The sequence below is a fragment of the Urocampus carinirostris genome, chromosome 1, assembly GCF_059441175.1.
Source record: "Urocampus carinirostris isolate Australia breed hairy pipefish chromosome 1, RoL_Ucar_1.0, whole genome shotgun sequence".
Lineage (NCBI taxonomy): Eukaryota > Metazoa > Chordata > Actinopteri > Syngnathiformes > Syngnathidae > Urocampus > Urocampus carinirostris.
Window position 1 is genome coordinate 10,522,281 of NC_142349.1, and position 14,927 is coordinate 10,537,207.

At 39.2% G+C, this 14,927-nt stretch overlaps 1 protein-coding gene across 1 annotated transcript in view; it reads left to right on the forward strand.

The window, feature by feature from the left end:
• Positions 1–5,561, forward strand: part of grin2ba (glutamate receptor, ionotropic, N-methyl D-aspartate 2B, genome duplicate a) — a 211,578-nt gene extending 206,017 nt beyond the window's left edge. Inside the window, exon 18 of the transcript XR_015849466.1 lies at positions 4,964–5,561. The gene's annotated coding sequence lies outside the window, so the exon portion shown is untranslated. The remainder of the gene's footprint in view (positions 1–4,963) is intronic.
• The last annotated feature ends 9,366 nt before the right edge of the window (positions 5,562–14,927 follow it).

Below are 14,927 nucleotides of genomic sequence, written 5' to 3' on the forward strand. Positions count from 1 at the left end.
AAACTTAGGTACTTTGTAAAACCACAACATAAAAATATTTTCTTGAACAAATCAAGATAGAGCAGGGGTCGCCAACGTTTTTTGAACCTGAGAGCTACTATTTTGCTACAGCATAGGTTTCAGAACATACATTTTTCAAAACATCAAAGCAGTTTTAATAGCTCACAGAGACCACCCAAGGACAAACGAAATGCAGTTTTGAAACTTATCCGGACCTATGTGAAAAAGTAATTGCCCCTGAACAGCAAGCTGGGCAACCTTTGGCAGCCATAACAGAAATCAAACGTTAACAATAATTGGTAGTCTTTCACAACGCTGTTGAGGAATTTTGTCCCACTCTTCTTTTCAGAAGTGTTTCAAACCTGCCATGTTGGAGGGTTTTCTAGCATGAACTGCCCATTTAAGATCACAACACAGAATCTCCATTGGATTTAAATCCCGACTTTGACTTGGCCACTCCAGAACTATTTTTATGATTATTGAGCCATTCAGAGGTGGACTTGCTGGTGTGTTTCGGGTCGTTGTCCCTCTGCATGATCCAAGAGTGCTAGAGTTTGAAGGCACTGATGGCCGGATGATCTTCTTCAGGATTTTCTAGTAAATGCCAGAAGTCAACCACAGCAAGTTGTCGTTGTCCTGAGGCAGCATGTTTATACAGTAGTCTGCACTCCATTTTTTTATGATTATTCCAACTATTACTATGTTTGCGATACCTTTATGTATTTGGTTTTTAAATTTGACTATTTGCACTGAGAAGATACATGCGTGGGCATTTGTATATTGTACATATTGTATTTAGATAATGATGACGCTTAATATAAGGCTGATTTACTTTATGTCCCCAAATAGTTTTCAGCTAAGAGTCAGGCTAACTTCTGTTTATTTTTGTTTGTATTTTCTGTCTCCACATGCCGCGCGGCACACCGCTGCATCGCACTGGTCAATCTTTGTATAACCCTAGACTTCTCAGAGGGAGGAAAGTTGTGATTATTAATATTGTCATTATTATAATATTCTCAATTCCTTGACATGGTGATGGTGAGTACACTAAACTCAAAATTATTTTCTCTCTCTCAAGTTGTACATAACAATGAGAGCGATGCAGAATTGTTCATCAGTTTGAGGACATTGCTATTTATATTCTGCATTTAATGAGTTACGCAGTGATTCTCCAGTAACAACAGTAGAATTACAAAATTGTATTAATAACCCGTTACGGTACTCGATACTGAGAAGAGTACTTGCCTTCCAGTCCAAACACTGGGTGTTACGGATAGGCCAGATGGGTGTGATGAACTATACTTGACGCTTTACTAATTAGTTGTTGCTTTGAATCACCCTTTTGCAAACTTTTATAAAAAGACAATGATGTCATGCATCATCCTGTTCACAAAGACTTTTGCTATTTAAAATTGATCTTGTGCATTCTTCCCTTAAACACAGCTTGTTTACTTTATCTCAGCAGCTGAGCCACCATTCTTTTGCGTCCTCGATAGCACAAAAAGTTGAACAATGGCTTCCTGAGAGTTAACGACGTACAGATCAACTCGTCACGGTTCTTTAACAACACATGAGTCAGCGCTAACAAAGCAAGTTTGTGTGGACAAATGGCTGGTGAGAAGACTGACGTGAGGGCGAATAATCAAAGCTTGGGGCCGAACACCTCACAGATCCCAACTCAGTTCTGCGGCGACAGAGTAAAGGGATGCCTGCTCATAAAAAGGAGGACAGATGGACTGAGAGGACATCGGCAAAGTGTGGGAATGCGGTTGTGATAAAAGAGAGAATGTGAAAGGGATGTGTTGAGAAGAAAGGGTTAAGTGACAGAGTTGAGGAAGATGGTCGCCTTGGCAACAGCAGCATTTTGTGTATTACAACGATTAAGTCTTCACATTTAAGCCCTGAGTTCTTTCGCGGTTCTCATTCATTTCTTAATTATCTAGACATGGTCCAGAGATGATTGGCTCATTAATGATTTATTGAGTGAATGCTGGAGGCATTCAAACATGCAGCGTGGTATTCCAGGCTTTAGCATTTTCTTTCGTTGTATTTTTTCCACACATTTCTGGTGTGTAGTCTCACCATTTCAACTAATATTCCAGAAATGAACTAAACAAAGTTTCTAAGTATTATACATTCTATGAATCCTTCCGTCAACCCCACGATTTTCAACAAAAAATCCCCTTCAAACAACAGATAGACATTGTTCTCAAATGGTTCTAGAGGGTCTGGACGGTTTGGCTTTTAGAGGAAGCGTCACTCTCTAAGTCCAAAGGTGCTTGAATACTTACAACAAAGTTGAAGTGTCCTTAACTCTAAAAGACCCAGCATTTTTCCTCCGCGTTTTAGTTCTGTTATGTGTTTTCCCAAAAGTGGTAGAAACGTTTCTTTGTTGTTGACTTATTTCACGTCACATTATTATTCTATCGCTTTTACCCACTTAAACAATCCGAGAGCCACTCGGTTTTCATCATCACTGTCACAGCAGAGCACAAGACACTTCCTGCAAATGTGTTAAGCTTTTCTCAATGGTTTGACAAACTTTCCCCACCCTTTTGCAGATCAATAAACACAGGTGTCATTTAAACAGTCTCAAGTCCATTGTTTTAGATCTAGGTAACCAAACAGAAACTATCTACATTAGTAGGAAATCACTGGAGCACCGGATTTACACTCCTGCACAAAAGTCTTCATGTAGCAATCGTTGTTTGTATTGTTCTTTGCCAACATGGATGGAAAAAGTCAACAGCAGATGAGAGTGAAAGCAAGCAACAGAGGTTTTCGAGAAAGAGGAGCCAAACTTCCCAAAGCGCTTTACAATGTGCTTCACACTTACCCATTCACACAGACTCACACACCAATAGCGGCCGTGCAGCCATGCAAGGCCCCAACCTGTAAAAAAACTATTAATTTTAAAAAACAAACTATCATGAACATAGGTCAAGAAATTAGCATTTATTTTAAATAACATGCGCCTCAGCTAGAGGGAGCCGGCATAATTATCCACCATCTTGCTGTTAAGTGTACCGGGAAAACAAAAAACCTTGCAAAAGACTGGGCAAAAAATGAAAGGAAAATTGTAAAGTTTGGTCACTTTGAGTGTCTATAGTTTGTATATTTCCTTGTGCTTTATGGCACTTTTTTTCGGTTGCACGACAAAATACAGTGACATCTAGTGGTCAAATAGTCCACACTGCCACTTTAACATGTGGCATACCAATCTTACCCAAAGTCAACGTTTTCCTGTATTTTTTTGGGGTTTCCAGATACTGTATAGATACAAACCACAAGTCATTGAAAGGAGCAGCAATAATTTTGTTTGTTTCTTTGTTTGTTTCGTCGTTTGTTTGTTCACTTGACAAAAAAAATAATCGGCCATCGGAGGGCAGGTGTATTGTGGCCAAGATCATTGCGTGGCTTTACGTATGAAAGCTTGTACACTTAAACCATGACTGTGAGGAACCTTCGAAAAAAATGCACGGCTTCACAATTTAATAATAAACTTTTTTTTTTTTTAGATTTTGAACATATTGTAGAGTGCAATTCCAACATTGATCTTGCCCCAAATAATGGATGCCTGTTGGTTGGGGCATTCTGGGGCCAATCTGATATGAAAAGCAACCATAGCGCCACAAAGATAATAGAGTTAAATAAGAAAGCTGTGAAAAACGGAATGGACAGACCTTTAATTAGATGTCGAACATCTATATCTAAATTTCATTGGGAAATCAATTACACCAATAACTTTGGTCCGTGGGCCGCAGCAGCGGGCCCGCCAACGGCTCCACGGGACAAGGCTGAGAGAAGCACAAAAGAAAAATAAGCCTCTAACAGATCAAACAATGACCTGCAGTTTTATCACCAGAGCTAAGTGCCACTCACATAGCTGTATTTGCTGAATACCATTTATCAACCAGAGAACATTTGAGGAAACATCCCAATGTTATTCTATTTAAAAATTAAGTCACGGACAATTGCTGTTTGAGGCAAACGATCGCACTCGCCGAGATTAAAAAATACACCATTAAAGATAGCATATGGATTCTTTTTCAGACGTTTAAAGAGGCTTTTGCACCTTTTTATAACATATATGGAATCTTACAGTGAAGTTTCCAGTTCAGGTAATATTTCCCCCCCAAAAAAACAGAACAATACTTTTGAATCATGAACAAAATAATTTACACAGGCGTTTTAACTCAACCTGGCAAACGAAAAGAGTAAAGATATAATAATAATAACATTTATGTTAAAAAAACGTACTACTAGTGAAACTATGTTATTATTTTGGTGTCCTTTCATGTGCCCCCCTAAAACTATATTTTTCATCACGCTCATGGGCAACCTTCAAATAGCAGGCTACGTTTTTCTATGTTTTTAAATCAATTTTATCCATCAAGATATTCAATTTCATGAAATAAAGCACACATGAAAGAGCCCCATTGAAGGTTTTCAATGCAAAGGGATCAAGTTGAGCGCCTAAAAAAATAAGATCTTTATTTGCTATTGATTTTAATGAACGTTATTATATGTAAATAAATATATGTATTTGTGAATTTTGAGTGTTTCAAAACCAGTTGGAAGAAATTGTCCTTTATATACGAATAGACAATGACACATAACAAGTAAGTACAAACGAGAGAAAAAATGTATTGGTTCATGTTATCTTCGGATTTATGAAAAATACAAAAATGTAACTACAGTAACCAGCCATTGTTTGACCACCCGCCCGGCCCCTGTACAAATGTTTCCAAACCAATACGGCATGCGACTCAGAAAGTTAGCCCACCACTGACATAGACGTTCTATTTGAAATGTGGTCCCAGCGTGTCCTTTCCTGTCGTCAGCGCACCCTCGAGCAACCATCCGAAACGGAACCATTTAGCACAGCGAAAGCTAATGCAGGAAATGTAACAAGGCCCCCATTTTCTGCAGTTTACTGCATTGGCTGCGCCTCTTTCTGCAGCCTCTTCTGGTCCACCACCACCTCTACTCTTCCTCCATCTCTGCCGGTATCCGTAGCGATCGGAGGCAAAGAACCGTGGTTGCTAAGATACCAAGCGAGTGTTGCAGAGAGCTGCCAGCCTAAGAGAGTTGAAGCATTGAGGAGACTGCCTCCTGCTGGCTCTTGATGTTGGTGAGCTGCTCACTTGCATTTTTGAACTATGGAGAAGAGCGTCCTCTGTTGTTTACTTCTCAGGACCGCATCAACTTGAAGCCTCCCGAGTCTTCGACTGAGAACAAATCAAGATTGGAACTCATTTCTATGAATTCAATTCCAGCTTGTTGTATTTTCGTCTGTAAAGTTAAATATAAAAATGGTATGACAACTTTTTCATTGAGATCATCAATTCTCGCACAACTTAAAAAAGGTATTTGTTTATGGAACAATTTAAATTAGGGATGTCAAACTCAGCTTAGCATGGGGGCGGATCCAGACTTTATGTTCTCAAGCGGTCTGGATCGGTAAAAGAATTTCAACTTCATATTTTCTGCTTTGTTTTTCAATATTATGCTTCATCAGCCTACCTAGCGTACTGCATCCCAGTAGTATGCAGGACGCTCTGCAGCATACAGGAGCCCTACAGAGGATTATGAACACGGCCCAAAATATCACTGGCTGCCCCCTACCCAGCCTGGAGGACATTGGCAGCTCTCACTACCTCAACAGGGCTAAGCACATCCTGAAAGAATCCTGACAACCTAGAAACTGTCTTTTCATACTGCTACCATCGGTTCAGATTCAGCAAGGCCCTAACGAGCAGACTGAGAGATCGATCCGTTCTTCCCCAAAGCTATCAACAGACTAAGCCGCAGCCTTTTAAAGTGCATTGCCCCCTTTCTAAATGCAGTACCCCAGTTTCAAGTCCAATATCCCGGTTAAAGTGCAATATTTTGGTTGTGTATGCTGTTTATTTGATATGTTCTTGACTTTGGTTCTAAAACAGTTGAAATATTTTTTTATACTGTTAAACGTTTTTACATTGTATTGTTTACTTTATTTACACTTAGACTTAGTTTGCAAAATAATAAGTATTTTACTTTGACTTTGTTACAGTTTTAAGTGCAATATTCTGGATCTACGTGCAATATCTAGGATGTGCATAGATTTTAATTTTAGATGTGACTACTTTATATGAGAGGTGAATACTTTATATTTTTCTATTTCCGAGTCTTTTTTGTTTTGTATTTTTGGCTGACTGGAGTGCAACCGCAATTTCATTGTAGCAACACAATGATAATAAAGTAGATTCTGATTCTGATTAGTAACCTACCCTCATGGTATAATCAAAAACGACAAGAAGACAAGACATGTATTCACAAACAATGGGTAAAAAACATTGTCATGTTTGTCTCTCAATGTGTTAACTGTTTTATTTTCACAGTTGAGTAAATGCAGTTTTACACTTAAATCAATTGGCCGGTCCAAATTGTCCCTAGGAGTGACTGAGCGAGTGAGTTGTCTGTCCCCGTGTGCCCTGCGATTGGCTGGCAACAAGTCCAGGGTGTCACCTGCCCACTGCCCGATGATTGCTGGGACGGGCTCCAGCATCCCAGCGACCCTACTGAGGATAAGCGGTGCAGCTGATGAGATGAGACGAGACAACACGATATCAATTCAACACTGCACTCTAGCGGCTGTAGAGTGTGTAGTTTACATTAATTCAAAAACAAAGAACAAATCAAAACATTGGATGGAAATGACCTAGAGACTCACTTCTTCTTTGACCTACTCATAAATTTATGGTGGGCTGTAAACACACTTCAATTCCATAGCTATTGAATTACCTATATTTCCTCTTGATGATATATGTGTATTAATTGTTATTACAACATCCATTGCAGCCTAGTCATTCTAAAATTGGGATTTTCTCATGTGCGGTCCCTTCTCAACGTTTTTTCATTTTCCTCATAATGATGTTTTTTAGTTTTTTCTTGCAGGTTTTTAGATCAGGGGATGGTGTAATAATAGTCTTTGGTTTTTAATAATCTGTGGTCTGTGCAGCCCTTTGAGACTCTTTGTGATTATATATACAAATAAACATGACTTGACTTGACTTAATAGTTGCTTAAGATTTGAATTGTATATTAGTATTTAAAACAAGTGGTCATTATTTGTGGCTGGACAATGTATCCGCCGCCCCGTACTCTGCACAATACCGTCTTCAAGGAAACTTATCATATTGGTGTATCATTCTTATAATGTGAAATAATATAGAATGGTATGACCTGCAATGTTACAGGGTTTCTTTTTTAAATACCAACGATAAAGAAAATAAAGGTTGTATTTGTTGTTGTACTTTATAGGTGAATATATAAACACGTCCACCCTTCTTAATGTTATATCGTTAGCGAATTAGGCACAGTTGGCGGTCAGACGACATTGTAATTCATGGTGTTCTTTTGATAAGTAGCAGAGTAACGCACCATGTTGTGACGACAGTTGAGTTGCAAAATTTGATAAATAACGCGTTACAAGATGAGAGTAATAGCGTTCCAGTAAAATGCCAGTATAAATTCACAGGATTCAAACGGCTGACCCTCACACTTATACTGAAGGGCAGTCCAAAAACTTGAAACCGAAAGAAACCATAAAATGCGGGCAAACACTTGGATGTTGAAAGGTCACCCCCAACACAAAGTCAAAACAAAACCTCATCTCATTAGCTGCACCGCTTATCCTCAGTAGGGTCGCGGGGGTGCTGGAGCCTATCCCAGCAATCATCGGGCAGTGGGCAGGGGACACCCTGAACTGGTTGCCAGCCAATCGCAGGGCACACAGGGACAGACAACTCGCTCGCTCATACACACCTCGGGACAATTTGGACCGGCCAATTCACCTAGAAAGTGGAAATTGTTCAAAACGGTGCTAACAAGTTTGAGGTTGTCACATTTAAGGCCATTATTGGCTACAAATGGCTATTCAATGTTGTTTTTTTCTAATGTAAGATTTGTTTCACCTTATAGACCGCACTTTTCGTATAGGAAAGATGAGAAGCCATTTTGTCTTTGCACTCATGAATTATTTGCAGCCATTGTCTGTGACTCATATTTACATTTTTTGGGATGCTATCGAGCTGACATTTTATCTTTCTTTGCTACTTATCAAGCTCAATTTTGGTGTCCTCTCTAGCTTGCCATCTAGTATTGGGACTGGCTATTTCGATGTCTTTAACTCTTTTAGCTAGCTATCTAGCTCCCTTTTAGTTTTTTACCTGAGTATGAACTTTACAGTACAATATTATTAACACTGAAAGAATCATATTTGGCATTTGCATTCTAAACCAAGTTACATATTTACTTTTTCCATATTTTTCTTAAAATATTCCTGTTCCTATTAAAATCTTTTAAATAGCTGATGTTATATTTTTACCAGTTATTTTGTTGTTGTTGTGCCTCTGTGATAAAGGGCTATACAAATAAATATGACTTGAGTTAAGCTTCTTTCTCCGGTACCATTGTACAGAATACAATTTAGACCTTAAAGGGCCACTAAGTGTCGCTATATTGTGTAGTCAAGGGTTGGCTACCCAAAATGTTGATAGAACCATATTGGACCCAAAAACAAACATGTTTGGAGCAGCAAAAAATTAAAAGCTTTAAATGACTTAGAAGCAAGGCAACACACACACACATACATATATTATATCTATATCATATATATCTCATCTCATCTCATCTCATTAGCTGCACCGCTTATCCTCAGTAGGGTCGTGGGGGTGCTGGAGCCCATCCCAGCAATCATCGGGCAGTGGGCAGGGGACACCCTGAACTGGTTGCCAGCCAATCGCAGGGCACACGAGGACAGACAACTCACTCGCTCATTCGCACTTAGGGACAATTTGGACCGGCCAATTCACCTGAAATGCATGTTTTTGGAATGTGGAAGGAAACCGGAATTCCCGGCAAGCACGGGGGAGAACATATATATATATATATATATATATATGCCCTGCGATTGGCTGGGCATATATACCAACTAGTTCAGGGTGTCCCCTGCCCACTGATTGCTGGGATGGGCTCCAGCACCCCGCTACCCTACTGAGGATAAGCGGTGAAGCTAATGGGATGGAATGGGATATATATATATATATATATATATATATATATATATATATATATATATATATATATATATATATATATATATATGATATACATACATTTATAGAATGCACCTGATTATAAGCCGCACCCACCACATTTTGGGAGGATAGTCGCTTTTGTACTTACACAAGCCGCACCTGTATATAAGCCGCATGCGCCCAAATTAGAATATGTAACGTAATCATAAAATTAACCCAAACCCGACTTTGAGTCCCACGATTTTAACTGAACACGAAGTTCACAGTTCAAACACAACAGCCGGCAATGTAAATGATACCGGTAGTTACCATTGGTTGCAGACCTGCAGAGTCCGGGTCCCGTTAAAAGTAATCCAAGGAAAAAAAGTGTATATTTCCAAAGGTGAGGGTGGTAAAAATATATATCCACTATTGTCTGCCGTGTCCACAAACACTCACCTTTACCGGTCCCCACTTCCCGTCATCCTCGCGTCTGTTACGCCCCTTCTTTTTAATTGGTCAGTGCAAGACTTATCAGAATAAGTGTCCAAAATAAATACAAATAAATACATTACAAAAATATACAGTTGCAAATACATATTATACATGGTTACACATATTTACAAAAAAAGACGGTACACCGAGAGAGTTTTCAAAGCTTTAATAATAATATAACTTTCATCCCAAAACGTGCCTGTGAAGGGTAGCAAAACGCTACTAGAAACATGCTTGCAACACAGTGGACCGATCTGTTAAAATAAACTATCCATTCTTGCAGAAACCACGGTAAACCGTCCTCATCTGCCTCCTTATAATCGATGTCATCAAAATAGTCTTCCCCAATATGGGTAAGAGACTTTGTCATGTAGACGACGTACGCTCACAAGGTAAAGTTTGCGTGCAGTAGCTCTGTTTCCTTCTTTATCGGACTGCTCGATTGCGTTTAGCTTGTAAGCTGCGTCATGTGCCTTGTTAGAAAAATTACACAAATTGGCCGCATCACTGAATAAGCCGCAGGGTTGAAAGTTTGGGAAAAAAGTAGCAGCTTATAGTCCGGAATTTACGGTATATACATGTATATACATACATATATATATAAATATATATATATATATATATATATATAAATATATATATATTTATATACATGTATATGACTTGAGTTAAGGTTTATATGTATATATATATATATATATATATATATATATATATACATATATAGGGCAGCACGGCGGCGCAGTGGTTAGCGCTTGTGCGGCACAGTTCATGTCATGGGAACCTGTCGTGGGTTCAAATCCAGCTCCAGACTTTCTGTGCGGAGTTTGTATGTTCTCCCCGTGCTTGCGTGGGTTTCCTCCGGGCACTCCGGTTTCCTCCCACATTCCAAAGACATGCATTTCAGGTGAATTGGCCGGTCCAAATTGTCCCTAGGTGTGAATGAGCGAATGAGTTGTCTGTCCCTGTGTGCCCTGCGATTGGCTGGCAACCAGTTCAGGGTGTCCCCTGCCCACTGCCCGATGATTGCTGGAATGGGCTCCAGCCCCCCCGCGACCCTACTGAGGATAAGCGGTACGGCTAATGAGATGAGATATACATATATATATACATATATATATATATACATATATATATACATATATATATATAAACGAACTAGCTTTTCGAGGGCTGCAATTGAACCCCAGGCCGAAAGTTTCAGAACCCTGATTTAGAACAAGACCAACCTGGATGTTGCCAAGAATAGTGGAAATTTGGAAAAACGGAGCATACACATGGCAAAGGAAAAACATAGACTGCATTCGAAGCGGCAACAAGGCATTGTTTGTATGTGAAGCTCGCAAACTAGTTACATTCTCCATTGAGTTTTTTGTGTCTGCTCAGTCAGATTTTGTGACCTTGTCCGTGATGGATCGACTGTGCGTATCCCAGCATGCATCCCTCTTGATTGGATAGGCCTGGCTAGTTGACTTACTGCTTCAGCGTATGAAAAGAGGGCCCATCTCGTCTTCCCTTTCGGCTCACTCGCAACAAGTGCACAACAAGTGCACAACAAGTGCACTACGGCATGTTGTACGCCTTTCATTATGTTAGAGAAGCGAACCTGGGCGACTGAATGAATTTTAAAAGGCGTGCATACGGGAAGCCTAAAAATGAACCACAGTTAAAGCTCTGCACTGCAGTTGCTATGGCAACTATGATAGAAATAGACATGTGTCTGCAAGGAAAATAATGCATCAATGTGTTGTTAGGGAAAAAGGATTCGAGCCTTGATTGATGGCTTGAGTGTCTCACTTAAAGTTGATTGTTTTAACAATAGTTTGTTGTTGGTTTGTTTTGTCTGGTGGTGGCGGCAGTGGGGGTGATGTTGTGTGTGTACTTTTTATGGTGCAGTTTGTAGTGAGTTTTCAGTCTCGGATAACAAGCCTCAGATCAACGAAATCAAATGTGACTATTTAATTTTCCCAACCTTGTTCAAGCTGCAGGGCATCCATCTAGCAAAACAGATTTTTTTCTCCCTGGAAAATAAATAGATAAATAGTTCGAAATGTAGCTATACAGAGAGCTATACAGACAGAAAAGTGGAAACACTGATAGCATTTTAGCCAGAAATCTAGATGGACAGCAAGACAGATAGATTCGTACATACATACAATAAATCCGTACATACATACAATACATATGTACATACCGTGCATACAGTATATACATATATACAGTACATATGTACATGGGTACATATGTACATGGGTACATACAGTACATATGTACATACCGTACATACAGTACATATGTACATACATACATATTTACCCATTTACATACGTACATATATACATACATACATGCATATATACAGTACATATGTGCATACATACATATGTGCATACATACATACATACAGTACATATGTGCATACATACATATGTGCATACATACATATATAGAGTACATATGTACACACATACATAGAGTACATATGTACATACATACATATGTATATACTGTACATACATACATACATACAGTACATACCGTACATACATACATGCATATATACAGTACATATGTACATACATACAGTACATATGTGTATACATACATACAGTATATACGTGCATACATACATACATGCATACATACGTGCATACATGCATGCATACATACATACAGTACATGTGTGCATACATACATACAGTACATACATGCATTCATACATACGTGCATACATATGTGCATACATACATACATGGACACATACAGTACCTATGTACATACATACATACATCCACTACCTATGTGCATACATACATACATCCATAAAGTACACATGTGTATACATACATACAGCACATATGTGCATACATACATACAGTACATACCGTACATACATACATGCATATATACAGTACATATGTACATACATACAGTACATATGTGTATACATACATACAGTATATACGTACATACATACATACGTGCATGCATACATACGTGCAAACATACATACATACAGTACATATATGGCTGCATCGGCTCGCTACAACGAGTCAGGTGCAATCGACATTTCGTTCTGTGTACATTGTTACACAGAATGACAATACAAGGAAATTATTATTATTATTATACATACAGTACATACATGCATTCATACATACGTGCATACATGCATACAGTACATATGTGCATACATACATACAGTACATATGTGCATACATACATACAGTACATACATGCATTCATACATACGTGCATACATGCATACATACATACAGTACATATGTGCATACATACATACAGTACATATGTGCATACATACATACGGGGCGACAGTAGCTCAGGAGGTAGAGCGCTCGTCTTGGGATCAAGGGATCCCAGTTCGAATCCCGGCTCATCCGTGTTACATGTTGAAGTGTCCCTGGGTAAGACACTGAACCCCTAATACCCCCAATAAGCAGGTTAGCGCCTTACATGGCTGCAAGGCCGCTATTGGGAAATGTGAAGCACATTGTAAAGCGCTTTGGGAAGTCATTGACTTGAAAAGCGCTATATAAATGCATATCATTTCATTTCATACATACATGGACACATACAGTACCTATGTACATACATATATACATCCACTACCTATGTGCATACATACATACATCCATACATACGTAAAGTACACATGTGTATACATCCATACAGCACATATGTGCATACATACATAAAGTATATACGTGCACACATACATACATGCATGCATACATACGTGCATACATACATACAGTACATATGTGCATACATACATACAGTACATACATGCATTCATACATACATGCATGCATACATACGTGCATACATACATACAGTACATATGTGCATACATACATACAGTACATACATGCATTCATACATACGTGCATACATATGTGCATACATACATACATGGACACATACAGTACCTATGTACATACATACATACATGATAAAACATCCTTATTTCTCCAAACTTTTTTATTCTTTCTCAAGCTTCTCTATAGAAAGAGTGACTCTAAACAATACTTCAATAGAATAATCCATCCATCAATTATCTGCACCGCTTATCCGCAATAGAATAATACTAATCAATCATGAAAATCAATAGAAATTAAGTCAAGTCAAGTCATTTTTATTTGCATAGCCCTTAATCAAAGAGTCTCAAAGGGCTTCACAGGTTATTACACATAAGCAGTTTAGGTTATTCATATGCTATAGAGTAGAAGTGAGTCTTAAGCCTAGATTTAAACATTTCCACTGAGGTTGCAGATCAGATCTCAGGGGGAAGAGCATTCCACAACACCGGTGCCCGGATGGAGAACGCTCTCGAACCTGCGGAACACTTCTTGGCTCTTGGGATCACCAGGAGACCGGCGCTCTCAGAACGAAGGCTTCGGGCCGGAACGTAGGGGGAAATCAGATCTGAAAGATATGAGAGGGAAAGTCCATGTATGATTTTGTATAATAATAAGAGAACCTTGAAATCACATCGTAGGCTAACAGGGAGCCAATGCAGGTTAGCCAAAATCGGGGTGATGTGATCGGACTTTTTTGTCCTAGTTAAAGGCCTCGCTGCGGCATTTTGTACCAGCTGAAGACTCTTGAGTCTGGTCATCGGAAGACCGGAGAGTAGTGCATTACAGTAATCGAGATGGGAGGTAACAAACCCGTGAATTATAATCTCCGCATCCGACTGAGACACATATAGGACGAATTTTAGCAATGTTACGAAGATGGAAGAAAGTGGTTCTAGTAATTTTCTTCACATGTGTTTGAAAGGACAGATCGGGGTCAAATGTGACACCTAAATTTTTAAGTGAGTCACTCTGTGTGATGTGACATTTGTAAATGTTCACAGCAGTTTTAGAGAATAAGTCGCGGCATTTAGATGGACCAAAAAATTAAAATTTTGGTGACATCCACTCTTTTATCTCAGTGAAGCAGGCCTTCAAATTTGCACAATTTAGTGTGGCAGATTCCTCCATCCGGAGATATAGTTGAGTGTCATCTGCGTAGCAATGGAAACTGATATTATACTTGCAAATAATATCACCTAATGGAAACATGTAAATGCTGAAAAGAATTGGGCCAAGCACTGAACCCTGCGGAACACCACAGGTAACACTAAAGGGCTCAGATGTCATTTCGCCATATTTAACACAGTGCGTCCTATCTGAGAGATAGGACCTGAACCATAAGAGGACGTTTCCTGAGAGACCAATCCATTTTTCCAACCGTTCAAGTAAGATATTATGGTCCACTGTGTCAAAAGCAGCACTAAGGTCCAGCAGCAGCAAAAGTGATGAAGCGCCAGAGTCCATTGCCCGTAGGAGATCATTGGTTACC